General features: G+C 38.2%; 1 protein-coding gene across 8 annotated transcripts in view; it reads left to right on the top strand.

The window, feature by feature from the left end:
• Positions 1-17,570, top strand: part of OSBPL1A (oxysterol binding protein like 1A) — a 106,700-nt gene that overhangs the window by 14,492 nt on the left and 74,638 nt on the right. For 4 of the 8 annotated variants that reach the window (XM_070220853.1, XM_070220849.1, XM_070220850.1 and 1 more), the window contains exon 2: positions 12,844-13,000. The exons of 3 other annotated variants lie outside the window; for them this stretch is intronic. The gene's annotated coding sequence lies outside the window, so the exon portion shown is untranslated. One more of the 8 variants, XM_023647581.2, reaches the window with a different exon arrangement.

The raw sequence follows: 17,570 nt of genomic DNA, 5'->3' as shown, positions 1-17,570 counted from the left end.
TTTGCTCATTTTTAAATTGGATTGTTTGTCATTCTATTGCTGAGTTATGAATTCTTTATATAGTCTAGATACAAGTCCTTCATTGGATATGTTATTTGTAAATATTTTCTCCCAGTGTGTTGCTTTTCTTTTTTGTAACATTATCTTTTGAAAAGCAAAAGTTTTGATTTTGATGATGTCCAAGTTTCAGTTTTTTTCTTTTATATCTATTGCTTTTTATGACCTATTTAAGGAAATTTTGCCAAACCCATAGTTACTAACATTTTCGCCAGAAAATCTTCCGTTAAGTGTTTTCTTCCAGAGTTGTTCTAATTTTAGCTTTACATTTGGGTCTATGATCCATTAAGAGTTAGTTTTTGTTTTCTTTGTCTATTGCTGAGAGAAACTAAAGACTTAAATAAACAGAGATATCCTTTATTTATATCAGAAGACTCAATATTGCTAAGATGCCTGATCTCCATTTATGATCTGGAGAATCAAAGTCATCCCAAGCAAAATTCCAGCAGAGTTTATTTTTGTAGAAAGTCGCAAGCTGATTCTAAAATTTATATAGAAATACAAAGTATCTAAAATAGCCAAAACAATTTTGAAAGAGAAGAACAGAGTTACAGGACTTACACTACCTGTAATTTGAACACTTTTTATTATAAAGTAATTGAGAGAGTATGGTATAGATGAAAGAATAGAGACACAGATCAGTGCAACAGATTAGAGAGTCCAGAAATAAACCCACCCATATATGGTCAACTGATTCTTGATAAAGGTGTCAAGGCAATTTGGTGAGAGAAAGGATTACATTTTTCTTTGTGGTTGATGTTGACTTCATGTATTGATCTTATATCCAGCAACCTCACTAAACTTTCTTATTAAATCTAAATAATTCTAGATTCTTTTGACATTTCTACTCAGTCATATCTTTTGAAAATGACATTTTTGTTTCTTTATTCTCAGTTCTTATATCTTTAGTTTTCTTGACTAAATGTGTCGCTAGGGCTTCACAAGATATAATGTTGAAAAGAACTTTTGAGAACCATTCTTATTTTATTCTTTGTTTTAAGATGAATGCTTTTAATGTTTTAACATTGAGGAAGATGTTTGCTCTGTTGTTCTGGTAGACTTTTTTCAGGTTGTTTTATGTTAAAGAAATTCCCTTCTATTATATACAGACACGCACTCACACACACAAACACATAATTGTAATTTTTGAGATTTAGTTTTTCAGTTGGTTTACTTTTACCAGATGATTTTTTTGTATGTATTGTAATAATTTTATAATGTTTCTTTATTAGAAATGTAAAAATCTGGTAATCTAATTATGTAGGATTGTATTGATAGATTTTTAAAAATTGAGCTCACCTTACATTCCTGGAATAAATACCCAACTTAGTTGTGATGTGTTTCCTTTTTATGCATAGTTCAGTGTGCTAATATTTTGCTTATAATTTTTATTTATATTGCTGATCAAGATTGGCCTATAATTTTCCTTTCTTATATTTTCCTAATCACATTTTGATACCAAATTTTTCATAATCTTCAAAGAGTTTTGGTCAGGGGCTGGCCCCGTGGAGTAGTGGTTAAGTTCACACACTCCGCTTTGGTGGCCCAGGGTGCGCCAATTTGGATCCTGGCTGTGGACCTATGCACCATTCGTTGAGCCATGCTGTGGTGGCATCCCATATAGAAGAACTAGACTGACTCACAACCAGGATATACAACTATGTGCTGGGGCTTTGGGGAGAAGAAAAAGAACAGAGGAAGATTGCAACAGATAATTAGCTCACGGCAAATCTTCCTCTCACACACACACAAAATTTGGTCAAAATAACTACTCCATCAGCATATTACATTTATATATATACACAGTTTCCATAAAACATTTTAAATTGGTTATTTACTATTGAGAATATTTCTTCTTTGGTATGTTTTTTCCCTTAGAGGTTCCTAAAAACCTAGTTCTTATGGTTATTCAGACATGGTTTAGCCAAGACATGTTCAGAGTATCTGTAATTTTCCAAAGGACAAATATCCCACACTAAATTGTCTTTTTGTATCTTCAGCAGCTGTGTCTGTGTATCTTACAGTAATATTTTCTGACAAAGGAATATGTCTTAGGTTTTCATCACACTATTTCCTGACTACTATTTCAGACTTTCTTTGTAATTTGAGAATAAGTATTTCTCCAAGTGATTTGTAGCTTTTTTCTTTTCTATTAAAAAACCTTAAAGGCGTTTTCAAACATTTTCTAACATATGATGAAGAAATTTAAAGGGTAAAGCTATGGACTGAATGTCATGTGACTTTAAATATCACTGAAAACAGTTGAGGTTTATCTTCACCCTCTGGATGCTTAGATTTTAAATCTTGAGCCAAATGTCATAGCTTCATATGTTCATTAGTTTATATCTCAAGGAAGGCATAATAATAACATAAATACAGAGTAGCCTACATTATATACATACATCCTTATTCCATATGGTCTTCTGGAGAACTGGCTTATTGTAATCTGATTATATATGATCTGTTTTGAACAGAGTAGCTAACAAAGAGCTCACACTAGCAGTAGAAGCCTTTGCTCTATTCTGTTTGTTCACTTTGTTCGCATCATTAGTATTCAGTCTGGAGTTCCTTTGTAGTGGTCTTTATGCTGTGGGTATGTTTTGTGAGTTAACTAAAACTCACATAGATAGTATAGTCTGTAAATCTTCATAACCAAGCTCTCATAAACTGCAGTGCATCGTAATACTCTGAAAGCAAGTGCTTCTGTCAGTCTCTGAGTAGTAGGTACCACTCTTCCCTGAAGTTACTGTGCATCCTGCACTTGACCCTTGACATGTGACACATGGACCATGTGAGGGCACCATTCTCAATCTGTATATATCAGATTCTATCTGCATATGTAACATTCTGTCCAATATTTTTGATGAAAATAAACATAAAAGATTTTCTAATATTCCCGTATGTCATGGGCTCACACACTCCACTTTCGAGACTGTAAGTGAAGGCAATAGGGAACCACTGAAAACTTTAAGGAAGTAATGCTGGGCTTGCATTTTTAATAGATGAGTTGGGCAGGAATGTCAAGTGTCTTTTTGTCTTTTTTCCAGCTAGACTATAATATCTCCAAGGATTAACCAATCCCTTATTCTACGTTGTATCCGTAGAACATACCTTGAAATAGTAGTAGGTGCCCAGTAAGTATTTTTTAACTAAACTGAAATTCTTCTAATTGGTTGTTGTTAATCAGGGGCCACATCAGAGTAATTTGTGGTGCTTCGAAAAAACATTATGTGTGTTAGTGTTAGCATTAGCATTGATCAAACAAACCAAAAAAACCAAAGCCAAATTAACATTAGCTTAAATTAGAGAATTTATTTTTCACCTTACAGAAGACAGGAGGCACTGGGGCTGTTCCCGTGGCCAAGTGGTTAAGTTTGCGTGCTCCACTTTGGTGGCCCAGGGTTTCACTGGTTCAGATCCTGGGCATGGACCTAGCACCACTCATCAAGCCATGCTGAGACGGTGTCCCACATAGCAGAACAAGAAGGACCTACAACTAGAATATACAACTTTGTACCAGGGGACTTTGGGGAGAAAAAGCAAAAAAAAAAAAGATTGACAACAGATGTTAGCTCAGGGCCAATCTTTAAATAAAAAAGAAGACAGGAGGCAGGCATTCTGGGCCTGGTATGGCAGTTTCAGGTGTTAGGGGCTGTTCCAAATATCAAATTGTTAGCAGGAAGGAGGAAGGCGCAAAAATAGGAGTATGCCCTTCCCTCTCGGGAGATCTGGTGAATTCCTCACAATACTTCCGTTCTTCTCGGCCGGAGCTGCCAGTGATTCTAAGAAATGGTCTTTTAGCTGGAGGGCAATGTAGCCAGCTAACGAATTGGGGTTCTTACTGAGGAAGAAGAGAATAGCTATTAGGAGAAATCAGCAATCTCCATCACAATACATAGGCCTAGTTCATTCTTGGAAGTCCTGATGCGGTAGTAGGTCAGGCCTAAAACTGGGCCTTCTGAGTTAAAAACAAAACCTAACAAACCCTATAGCTGATCCAGATATACTCTTGATGAGAGAAAAAACCTCATCTCTAAGCCGGGTTTTGAACAAGACAGATTTACTAATTCTTGGAATGAGAAACCATTCTCCTGGAGGGCGTGGATTCAGCCAGGTTCCTAATATACTTAATGATTTTCCCATTTTACAGTGATGTAATCCCTGATAGGGGTCCAAGAAATGGTTTTAACAAATGTTTTGCTGTAGCCCAGGTAACTCTGCATCCCCTCCCTCATTTACCTGGTCCAGCAGTCTAGTAACCCTCTCCAAAAAAATAGTTAGACCCTCTGCTTCCAAGACCCATCATGTATTTGCATCAACTATGTTGTTGGGACATACAGTTTTTGGCAACGCTGTGGGTTGGAAAGCTTATGAATGAGATTTGGAGTTAAAAGGTCTTGCTTTCATTTCTTATTCCTCTGCTAGTCTTTGGCAAGTAACTTAAACTTATGATCTTCAGTTTATAGACATATATTCCTCATAGGGTTGTTAGAATTTAATGAACTAACAGTATGTAAAAGTGCCTTTTAAACTGTAAAATGCTATGTTTATACTTCCTTTATCAGTAGTAGACATAGAAATAGTCCTGTGTAAGCAAAGCCATTGTTTACACAAGTGCCTATGAAGTTGTCCTTTTTTTTTCATAAACTCGCATACTGCAGGAAGAATAGGGAAATTTTTAGAGACATTTTTGCTCAGGGCCCTGCACGTTATTACTTTTTGGGTAAACTTTGAAATACTCGTTAATACTGGTTAAAGAGATTTTATCAAAAAACGTTATTTTTGCGGGGCTGGCCCCGTGGCTGAGCGGTTAAGTTCGTGCGCTCCACTTCGGTGGCCCTGGGTTTCTCCAGTTCAAATCCTGGGCACGGACATGGCACCGCTCATCAGGCCATGCTGAGGCGGTGTCCCATATGCCACAACTAGCAGGACCCACAACTAAAAATACACAACTATGTACCCCAGGGCTTTGGGGAGAAAAAGGAAAAAAATAAAAACAAACAAAACATTATTTTGCATTGCTTCCATCCACCCTCTACTTCTCTTACTACTAGACACCGTAATACTCATTTATTTTAAAATAGTGTCTCAACACTTACCTTTCAGCGAGTTACAGGCACTGTTCCAGGCGCTTGGAGATACACTCAAACAAATATTTAATGGAGAGTTAAAAAGACGAGATTAAAGGAATAGGCTTTTTAAAATTTCAGAATCTTTATTGAATAGGTGGATTTAGAATTATATCATTTTTATATAGTCAGGGCAGATTTATTACATTACATTGAAATTTGCAGTGTGTTTAATATATACTGTTACATGGCAATTTAACGTTCTGTTCTATAATTTACATGATACATAACCTTTTGAAAATTTTTATAAGAGTCTAGAATAATTTAGAAATTATACATTAAAGTGCATAGTGCTTTTAGGAATATAATCCTGTAAGTGCTACTTCTGGAATGTAAAATGTACATAGTTACGGAAATTTTAATTTATTGTATAAGTTCCTTGTGTGAGTGTTATAGTCAGTGTCAAGTGATTCAACTTTGCAATTGAAAGAGAAAATTACTATGAGATCTAAGTTATTTTAAATGCCAGACCACTGAACAAAGGAGTGGGGTAAATGTGTATTGGATCTACTGTTGGTGGCATACTGTGGAAGTGAACGGTGCTTTTGTTTCAGAAGACACATTTCTCTGCTTCTTTTTTTCAGAAATGTAGAAACTAGACATTCGTTATATTGTCGTTTTTATATAGTACTAGTCTTCCGTTGATTTTATTTTTATGGGAGGTTGTTTTTAAATTGGTATGACAAAAATAACTATCAGATATTCTGGGTTTATATTGATTCTTCCAAATATTATTATCTCTTGCTTTTTTTTTTTTTAAAGATTTTATTTTATTTCCTTTTTCTCCCCAAAGCCCCCCCGTACATGGTTGTATATCCTTTGTTGTGGGTCCTTCTAGTTGTGGCATGTGGGACGCTGCCTCAGCGTGGTTTGACGAGCAGTGCCATGTCCGCGCCCAGGATTCGAACCAACGAAACACTGGGCCGCCTGCAGCGGAGCGCGCGAACTTAACCACTCGGCCACGGGGCCAGCCCCTATTATCTCTTGCTTTTAAAACTCCTCATTTATTTACCAAGTATTTCTTAAGTGCCTATTTATTGGACTCTGTCCTAGATATGGGAGTAGGCAGTTATCCCCAAATTCCTCCTTGATTTAAATGTCTGAAGATACATTTGGAAGTAATTGACTTAACAGATTATTAGCAGAAAATGTTTAATAAACTTCATTGAGGTCATTTTACTTAGAACACGTCAGTAAGTCGACCACCGAATATAAGCCCTTATCTTCTTTTCTGCAGCAGAGCTTAAGGACAGAGAGGTACAGAGGTAATTCTCAGTGGGATTTTCTTTTCTCTTGGCTTGAGGAAGATGTCAATGCCGGTAAGAAAGGGGCATTTCTTTTCTAGTTTATTTTTTGTTGAGGTTATGATAGTTTACAACCTTGTGAAATTTCAGTTGTACATTATTCTTTTTCAGTCATATATTAGGGGCACCACTTCACCCTTTTGTGCCCACCCTCCACCCCCTCTCCCCTGGTAACCACTAAGCTGTTCTCTTTGTCCACATGTTTGTTTATTTTCCACATACAAGTGGAGTCATACAGAGATTGTCTTTCTCTATCTGGCTTATTTCGCTTAACATAATACCCTCAGCGTCCATCCATGTTGTTGTGAATGGGACGATTTTATCCTTTTTTATGGCTGAGTAGTTATTCCATTGTATATATATATACCATATCTTCTTTATCCAATCGTCAGTCGATGGGCACTTAGGTTGCTTCCACATCTCGGCTATTGTGAGGAATGCTGCAATGAACACAGAGATGCATGGGTCTCTTTGAATTGCTGATTTCAAGTTCTTTGGATAGATATCCAGTAGTGGGATGGCTGGGTCATATGGTATTTCTATTTTTAATTTTTTGAGAAATCTCCATACTGTTTTCCACAGTGGCTGCACCAGTTTGCATTCCTACCAGCAGTGTGTGAGGGTTCCTTTTTCTCCACAACCTCTCCAACATTTGTTATTTTTTGTCTTGGTTATTTTAGCCATTCTAATTAGTGTAAGGTGCTATCTTAGTGTAGTTTTGATTTGCATTTCCCTGATGATCAGTGATGATGAGCATCTTTTCATGTGCCTATTGGCCATCTGTATATCTTCTTTCGAGAAATGTCTGTTCATATCCCCTGCCCATTTTTTGATCGGCTTGTTTGATTTTTTGTTGTTGAGTTGTGTGAGTTCTTTATGTATTATGGAGATTAACCCATAAAGGGACATTTTTTTATAGTGCCAGAGGCCAGTCGCAATTGACTGTAAGCGAAGGGAAAATGCCTGAACAGCTGTCCTGTGTTGAGTTGACGAGGTTACTATGAATGAGGCTTTGGAGGACCTTGGAAATGATCTCAGGGCAAACTTTTTTATGTTGTGAATAATATTAAGAGACTAGAGGCTTCTCACTACATCACATGTTGAGACCTATAGGTCGATGACCTCTTTGTTCCCTATTCTTTATATATCTTATATGCACTGAGACAAAAGAAGCAATTAGAAGAAAACTTCGTTATATGTACCCACCTATCTGAATCTGTGCACATACACACTGCCTTTTCTCCTGCAGCTAAGGATGAACTTTTCCGTGCTTTTAGCAAAGGCCAGCTTTACACAAAAGATCCCAGCCTGTTTTGCAAACTCAAGAACATCATTCCCGTAATTCTCTCCTCTCACTCCTACATCATGAATTTCCCCTTCTCTATTGAATCTTTCCTCTCAGTGTAGAAACATGCTGAGTTGTCTTCCCTAATATAGCCTTATTGACCCCTACATCCCCTTCCAGCAATTGCCTCAATCTTCTCCTTCCCTTTTTAGCAAAACTTCTCAAGAATCAGCTATACTCACTCTCTTCAAGTTTCGTTCTCTGTTTTCTCTTGACCCACTCCAGTCGGATCTTTGCCTTCAGCATCCTCTCAACTCCACTGAAACTGCCCCTGTCAAGTTCACTGCTGACCTCCTCATCGCTAAATCCAGAGGTCTTTTCTTAGTTCTCATATTAGTGTTTGACACCGTTAATCACTTTTTACTCCTTGACATACTTACTTTAGGATTCCAGGATACCACATACACTGGTTTTCCTTCTCTCTCTGTTTTTCTGTTTCCTTTTTCATCTCTCTAATCAGAAGGAAATCTCATTCCTTGGATTTCTTTCTGTTTCTGTTTCACTTTCTCCCTTAGTGATTCTGTCCAGTCTTATGGCTTAATATGTGATCCGTTTACAAATCACTCCCAAAGTTATATCTCCAGCCTGGATCTCTTCCCTGAACACCTGATTTGATATATAATTGCCTATTTGACATATATACTTGGATGCTTACATGTTGGATAGCTTTTCACACTTCGCTGTATGAAACTGAGTTCCTGATTGTCCCAGTTCCTCCTGCAGTCTTCCCTGTGATAGGTAAGGATGACTCTTACCTTTAGTTGCTCAGGCCCAAACCATTGAGTCGTCCTTGATTCCTTTTTCCTCTCACATCCCATAGTCTGTCAGCAGATCATTTAGGCCTTCCTTTAAAATATAGCCAGCATCTGACTACTTCTCAACACCTCCATTGCTATTACCCGTCTCTTACCTGGGTTGTTGCCGTGGCCTCTTAAGGGATCCTTTTGGTTCTACTCTTGACCTCCCCTCAGGTCTCTTCTTCAGCATATTAGCCAGGGAGATCATTATTAAAATGTAAATCAAATAGTGTTACTCCTCTGCTCCAGACCCTCCAGTGGTTCCCCACGTAACTCAGAGTCAAAGCCAGAGTTGTTATAGTGATATGCAGGCTCTGCACTCCTCTCTCCCCACCCCTCCTTGCATATCCTACCTCATCTCCGTTTCCTTCTTTTAGACAAATCTGCTCTGGTCACTGAGGCGTATTTATTTTTACATAAGTGTCTTTTTTTAGTGATAGGAAGGACTGAAAAAAAAGTTTCAGCAACATAAGGAAATTCATTACATTTGAAAAAGCAGTGATGGGATGGCTTAGAAGAAGGGCACTTATAGTCAGTGCAAACCCTGAAGTTTACTATGTATAAGAGCGCTTTGTGCATCATAGAACAAAACAAATGCATACTGTACTATCATGAGGGCATATTTCCATACTTGATCCTGCCTGAGACATGGGATCAAATCTTAATTTTCCTGGACCCTGGAGGTGAGAGTGTGATTCAGCCTGACTATGGATTCAGAAGTAACATTGACCATTCGTGTTCACTCCTCCACTTACAGAGCTCCATCCTCCTCCACTGCCAAAACAGTGTGGTAGTCTTCTATGAGTGGAAGAGCCCCTACCAATTGTAAATTAGCAGGCCCACTTTTTAACAGCTATGTAGCAATAGCAGGGAGTCACCTAAAGCATGTATTTCAAAAAGTTTTGAAGTCAGTGTATTAATGGTCCTGTAATAACCACAGAAATAGATGTCAATGTCATTCCTTATCTGAGAGATAAAATTAGATCGTTTTAAATTCCAGATCTAGTATTTCAGGCTGAAGCTAATACATTCTTTGTTATTGTAACCATACATCCAATAACAAATAAGTTAGGCTAATGCTGTTGACCTGAGCAGAGTGTGGCTATTTGAAAGAACTTCGCCAGATTGATCAAGACCAGAATTTCACTTAACTTATAATTGGATAATTGGCCACAGTGTTCTGTGAATACTAATCACTTACTCCCCACTTACTAGTGGGTCTTTGCCAGATTTAATTATTATCTCTGCCTGATTTAACCTCTATGAAGTGAAAGTAAATAACAAGGTACTTTATACAATGAGAGAGTAGATAAAATGTGTATATGCTGACTAACACGTGACTGTTCTTAAAACTAGATTCTTTTCTGGCATCCGTTCACTGTCAATGTGAAGAACACTTTGGAAGTATTCATTGTGAATTTAACCTGTCAGCATGAAGTGACGTAAGATGAAAGGTTGTCATGTTGAAGTGGTTTGCAGAGACTACCAGAAAGGCTTGAATTTGCATTTGTCTTAAGGGGCTACAGACACAGAGCAATGTATATGTTTACTCAAGTGTATGGTGGTTCAGTCTTTAAATTTTTACTAATAAAAAGGTTGACATTTATGTTCACTTGGTTAAATGTTGATTTTTTTGTTGTGGGAAAGTCATGGGGCAGAGGGTGTAAATTTTGTATGTGAATTTGAAAAAATAAAATGTTAACGGTATTCCAGAAATGCTCTGATGTAATTATAAACACATATGTTGGGCTCCACTAATTTTGTAAAGGAAGTGCTTTATTCCTTTAATAATAACTAGGGTAATTATAGTTTGAGGACTTAAAACACCATCATCAGTGTGCCTGTATTGATATATAGTATAAATGAAGCACTGTGCCTGGAATTGCCAAGAGACATTGCATAAAAGGTATTGTTTCTATTACAACAGTTTCTAAGCTAGCAAAGGAGCATTTGTAAACGGAGTTTCAAACTAAGATGAAGATTCTATGAATTTGCGTTCTGTGTGACTTTAGCAGTAGTTCTACACTAGTTTTTCGATGCAGGATATCCCCTAGATGTTTCTGAAATAGTGAGATTGTAGAGGATTTAGCATTCGATTGTTCCAGTGATCCTTCTAACTGACTAAAAAGTATCAACAACGGTTATGTGTGTTCTTAGATGCTTCTCTAAAGCGATGAGGGAGCTCTTTAATAGTGCAGTTTCTGTGATCTATATGCCTACTCTTGCAGATACATCACTTTACATGACTGGAGATATTGCCATTTTCTGGGTAGTTTGGTGTAAGGCATCTTCAGTGCAGAAGATCTTGTTGCGCTTGAAACTAAGACAAGTGCACTCAGATCAACTGGTAGCTAAAAGCAAAGTAAGAACTGGGTGGTTGAGCCTCTTTTCCCCTCTTCTGCCTCCCACCCCTTTCGCTCCTTGTCTCAAGAACAAGTGAGAACAGATTCTGAGGTGGCAGAAATAAAGTAATGTTTATTTTAGATGGATAAGGGATAAATTGGATTTTCAATAAGATTTTGTTGAGGGAACTTGATATTTTTGGGTGTCAGTCATTTATTTTGCCAAAAGGGAGTGGGTGGGCAGGGGTGAAAGAGTTTGGATCTTCCTAAAAAGGTGTTTTTGGATGGGTAGTGCTTATAGATGTTTTCTATTCAAGGAAAGGATCATTTTGGACATTGTGGTCAATTTTGTAGTCCTTGTTTGTAGATAAATGAATTGTGATAAACACTAAGGTGCCTGAGGACTGGAACTATCCCAAGATAATAAAATTTTAACCTTATATATGTTATGAACTTAGCAATTCAATAAAACTATATTTTAAGTTGTATCTGGGACTCCTGGAGTATTGTCCCTAATGTGTGGCTCTCAGGAACTCAGCCACAAAGGACTCTGGAGTCAGAACAGAGGAGATCACTGAGTCCTTGGGGACCAAGGAAGGAGAATATGCGAGGGAAGGTCAAGAAGCAAGAGGGTGAGTAATTCAGAGAGTGTTTGAGAGAAACTTCTACAGCTCCAAGACCCAGAGACAGACATTGTGACCTGGAGGAGTTTCTAGAGGTCACTCCATCCAGTGCTTTTCAAACTTTTGGAACAGCTCCCAGCTTTGGGCCTTGAAGGGACCTCAGGCAGGGGAAGGGAAACTGATCCGTATCTGGTGTCACTCAGTGCAGTTCTGCTTTCTAAAACATCTGTTTTATATGTTGGGCTTATATTTGAGAAATAGGTTTTGCTGCTAAAGTTTTAGAAAAAAGTTTGAAGTCCACTGGGTTGAAGACCACTGATTAGATTATTCGGCGATAATAGAATCCCTGTTTTATAGCTAAGGGAATAGGAACGGGAGACTTCTGAGATTACATAGTGGGTAACAGAGATCGCAGCCTTTCTGGCCCCTGTCTAAATTGCCACGTGGGCTCCAGGAATTGAGGGAGATTATGAAATAGTTGTGATTTCCAGAGTTCTGATACAAAGATAGGTGAAACTGTCCATACCAAGTCTAGCACCTGGTATTTTATATGAGGATTAGGCTACTTAAATTGTAGAAGGTTTCAGTTAACTGCAAAAGTTCAGATGCTCTTGAATTAGATAGGAAGAATAGATTGTATCTTCAAAGGATGAAGCCTTTGCCTTTTCTATAATCTGTTATTATTTTAGTGTACTAAATTCAAGGTAAAATATAGAGCCAAAAGCAAAATATGGAATTGAAAAATGGAAATTAAAATGTCATTATCTGGCCGCTTGTTTGCCTTCTTTTGATATAGCAGTTATTTTAGAAGTAAACTGGCGGAGTATATCTTGTGCTTTGTTGTGGTACATATTTTCATAATTAAAATGATTTTAACTTTATTTTGTTCAAAAACTGTCTTAATTTCAGGAATAATGTTGAGAGAAATATTCTCTAAAAAAATTTTTATATGATTTTTGAATTGGCTAATGTCCTTGTACTAGCATCCTGATCATCTGAGTTGAATTTGTTTGCTAGTTCTTAATCTGTTTTCATTAGCTAGAGCTGTTGTGAGAAAAACCCTCATGGGAAGGACTGAAATAGCTTGGTAATTTTGCTCATTCATCCATGTGTATATAACATGACTATTTTCATTTCTGATGTTGCAGCTGAACTGGATCAAAAGCAAATAATTTTCACATTCTTCTGAGTAAGTCTGTGTCTCCTGTCACTCTGAAGTCGTTTTTGTATATCTGTTTTCTTCTAGGTGAGAAATTTTAAATTGGAACAGGAGCAAGAAAAAACCAAAATTTTGTTAGAAGCACCAGAGAGTAGCCACTGAACATCATGAATTAGAGCAGTCTCTGTTTAAAGGCTCACCACCTCCATCCTTAGTGAGGACAAGTTATAGGATGCGCTGTCAGGTAATTCTAGAATCCTGCCATCTCTATTGTTGGTCATTTAAAGTCCACCACCTAAATGTCTTCTTAGAGTGATGTCACCTTGAGATTCCTGGATCAAACAGGTAGAAATGTATCACTACAGCTCCCCAAACTACCTTTTTGTGTGTGTCATGTTATTAAGGCAGGAGCCTGAAAGTTCAGAATGAAAGTCATCACTGAGTCTGCCTTTGTTGATGGCATAAGCTTTGCTAGGGCTGGAGTGCTGTTAAAACTGCACAAATTTAGTTTATTCCTTTATTCAGTAACCGTTAAATAACTCCTAGTGCCAGGTGCTATTACCTGTTTAAGGATAGAGAGATGGACAGTTTCTAGCCTCAGAGAGGCCTTAGAATACAGGAGACAGAGAAGTAACAGTTGGTTACAGTACAATACACAAAGTGCCGAAGTAGAGGTGAGACTATGTTGTAGGTGGAGCAGAGAAAAGGAAGTGCTTAACTTTGCCTCAGAAATACATGCCAAAGATCAGTATAGTACACTGGCAACGAACATGGACACCAGAGCCAAGTTCCCTGAATTGGAATCCTGCCTCTGACACTAGCCAGCTGTGTGGCCTTGGCAAGTTCCATGACCTTTCTGGTTCTCAGTTTATACATATTTAAAATGGAGGTAATCATACTGTCCATTTGAACGGGTTGATTCAGGATTAAATGAGTTCGTATGTTTAAATAGTGTTTAGGACAGTGCCTGACATGTACTAGGAACTTAAAATACAGGAGATGTATGTGGAGAGTTGAGAATGACTTGCGAGAAGAGGTACCGCTAAGAGGTTATATATTATACCTCTTATACCTCTTATAAGATAAACAGGGAAAATAGGAAGATTATTATTAGCAGTGTGATAGAATCAAGGGGAAAAAGTAATTTTAATCACCAGATTTTGTAATAATTAGAGAAAAGATGATAATGATGATGATGCTGTCAATTAGCTATGGTATTTGTGAAAAGACTGACTCATTGGGAAGAGAAAGTAAAGATAAGATTTGAAGGCAGTGGAATGAGTGACAGGGTAAAGGAAGTATTTAACGTGATGGAGGGAGATGGGAGAGGAAGGTGAATGACATGTGAGACTGCTGACATTTATTCACATTTATGCTGTGCCAAGTTTAGTAGTGTTATCTCCTGTATTCCTTCTCTTTGGGGCATCCAAAAAGGAAAGTCACTAGAGGGATTATAGGATTAAATGCAAAGAGGTCTGAATATAACAGAGCCCACACACTTCAGCTGCTCTTCTTTTATGTCTTTTTTTTTTTTTTGAGGAAGATTAGCCCTGAGCTAACATCTGCCACCAATCCTCCTCTTTTTTGCTGAGGAAGATTGGCCCTGAGCTAACATCTGTGCCCGTCTTCCTCTATTTTATATGTGGATACCTGCCACAGCATGGCTTGATGAATCGTGCATAGGTCCTCACCTGGGATCCGAACCAGCAAACCTGGGCTGCCAAAGCACAGTGCACGAACTTAACCACTACGCCACTGGGCCGGCCCCTAGCTCATTCTTTTCAAAGGTTGCGTAGAAGTCCATGATATGCCTTTACCACAGTTTTCTTAATCATTCTCTTCTTGATAGACATTTAGCAGCTACTGTCATTTTTCTGCTTCCCAGTCATATTTTAAGGTTCATCTCCACAGTTGTCTCCTCTGCAAGGAAGAGAAAAAAAGAACTGTAGTCCCTAGGTCAGGATTGACGAATACATTTCACAGCAAGTGCCAATTCAGATTGGTTTGCCGTACCTTCTGCTTTATGAATTGCTGTGTTGAAAGCCTCCTGAGGCTGCGTCCAACAGCCTAGGTTAATCAGCATGTTCTGCCATGGCTGTAGGAAATGAAGGAGAGAGACAGATGCCATGCATTTGCTCCTTCCTGCCTTGAATGACCCACCCGAGTTTTGTTATATTTGCCTGAACATAGTAGCCTTTCTGTAGCCACTCCTACTATTTCCTCCGACAAATCTTGGGAATCCTTTGGTACAATGTAGAGCTGCATTAAAATTAAGAGTCAGATGCCCCTGGGTTCAAGTCTTGACCTGCTGATGACCTAGCCACATAATTCATTGAGATCATAAAAGCCATCATTTGAGAATGACTTCATCTTGTCACTACAATCCATATACATCAACCTCTATTCCCACTTCCTCCTCACCTTCTCTTCCAAAAGAAGAAACGTCTTCCCTTAATTAAGACCATCCCCTCGTGATTTGTTCTGGTACCCATCTCCTTTGCCTTCTCCAGAACTTTTGTTTAGTTCTTGGTTCTTCCACCTACACTTTCAATACCACATTATTTTAAATACTAACTTAAAATTCCTGTAATAGTTGCCTATTGCTGCTATAACAAATTCCCACAAAGGTACGGGCTTAAAGAATGCAGGTTTATTCTCTTAAAGTTCTGGAGGTCAGAAATTTTAAAGTCAAGCTGTATTCCTTTTGGAGGCTCTAGGAGAGAATCTGTTTCCTTGCCTTTTCTAGCTTTTAGAGACCACCTGCATTCCTTGGTTCGAGGCCCCAGCCTCCATCTTCAAAGCCAGTAATATGACATCTTCCAAGCTCTCTCTCTGACTGACCCTCATCCTTCCCTTTTATAAGGACCCTAACAATTACAATGGACCCACGCAGATAATCCAGGATAACCTTCCCATCTCAAGGTCCTTAACTCGGTTACATCTGCAGAGCCCTTTTATTACGTAAGGTAACATATCCAGAGGTTTCAGAGATTAGGACATAGACATCTTTAGGGGCTATTATTCTGACTACCACAATTCCCAAATTTGTATCTCCAACTGTAATCTCTTGTTAGAGATTTATGTACTTAACTTTCAGCTGGAATAAATAAAAAATGAATTCTTGATCTTCCTCCCTAAGCTTCTTCCTCCTGGGGTTTGCCTCATTTTAGTAAATAGCACCTCTTTCATTTCCTAAAGCCAGAAACCAGGGAGTGATTTGTGACATTCGTGTGCCGTATCTATGAAACACAGACCAAGGCTTGTCCATTCTACCTTCAAATCAGACCTCGAATCTATCTCTGTTCTATTACTCTAGTGTAGCAGTTAAAAGTATAGGTGCTGCGACTAGAAGGCTGTTGATAAATTACGGCTCTTCCACTTCCTGTACCCTTTGGAAAGTTACTTGACTCTTCTGTTCCTCATTCTTTGTCTTCAAGTTGGTCATAGAATTATTGTGAGGAATAAATAAATAAATATTTGTTCTTGAAACGGTGCCTGGCACACTAAGGGGTTGACAGATGCTAGCTGTCGGTATCATCACACACACTGCACACACTCTGTCTAATCTGCTAACTGATTTCTGTGTTTCCAGCCTTGCCCTTCTGAAGTTCACTCTGTACACACCATCCAGTGACACTGTGTAGACAATCATATCGTCCCATTCCCCTGCCTGAAATCCTTCGGTAGCTTCTTATTGCATCTAGAAGGAAATTCAGACTCCTTAATGGGTCTTCAAGGCTCTTGACGTGATCCAGACCCTGCCTCTGTCTTCAAACCAGTCTTGTCCCCTTGTTCCCTTTACCTCCTGTGCTCTCGCCACACTGGCCTTCTGCAGCTCTCAAATACAGTAGTGACAGCAGGCAGTTGGAGATAGAGTTACATGAGAACAAGAAAAGTATACAAACCTGTATTTCATCTGAAGCTTATTTTTGGTTGCTGAATCAGAATAACATGGACTTCTTCTTTTCCCTTATCATGTCCCTTTAAGTATTTTCAGATAAGCAGGGTCAATGGAAATCTACTAATAGAGTGGGTGAGACAAACTTTGATGCAAGCCTGCAGTGTAGTATAATTTTTCCAGCCCCATGGGATCTTTTGGTTATTTAAAAATTATTTTTTCCAGTATGTTTAGTGACTAAGGATTTCATAAAATTCCATAAAACAAACATTTCTTTCTCACAATTTGGTTGAACTACATTGTGTAACATGATTTAAAAGTAGCTAAATCTAATGAAACATCACATTTTGTCCTCATTTTGTGTGTGTGTGTATGTGTGTTTAAGGAATGAAACAGTTATGTCGAGTGAAATTTCCAATATTTCTCTAAGTGAACACTTCCTGGCAAGAGGGCTAAACATTTATGCGTATTGAAGCAAAAAGTTTTAATGAGAAACTAAAAGCTAACTAATTCTGTGGAGAAATTCCATTCTGCCAACAAATAAAGTGTAGAAATATGTAGAGGGAACCACTAGGGAAGAAGAAAGTAGTTCCTTCTGCGTTTTCCTACCCCATTTCTACACTTTCCATTCCACCTTTACTTTATGCTCCCTCTGCTCCTCCTACCAGAGTTCTCAAATCTGTCTCAATTATCTTCTCTGCTGGATAGTCTTTCCTGACTCCCCCAGGCAGAACTGAGCATTTCTTCCTTTGTGTTCCCTCAGTTTACACCTCTTTTATAGCCCTTTCCTTGTATTGTTCTTGTCTCTTTGTGATGCTAGGGACCTTATCTATTGATATCCCTGAAGTACTTAGCATAGAATCATAGTTGCTCTCTAAATGTTTTTGAATGCAGGTTGTGGAACAAATGTCATTGA

This window comes from Equus caballus, chromosome 8 (assembly GCF_041296265.1).
Source record: "Equus caballus isolate H_3958 breed thoroughbred chromosome 8, TB-T2T, whole genome shotgun sequence".
Taxonomy (NCBI): domain Eukaryota; kingdom Metazoa; phylum Chordata; class Mammalia; order Perissodactyla; family Equidae; genus Equus; species Equus caballus.
The sequence above is the reverse complement of the archived record's forward strand: the minus strand, read 5'-3'. Positions and strand labels throughout refer to the sequence as shown.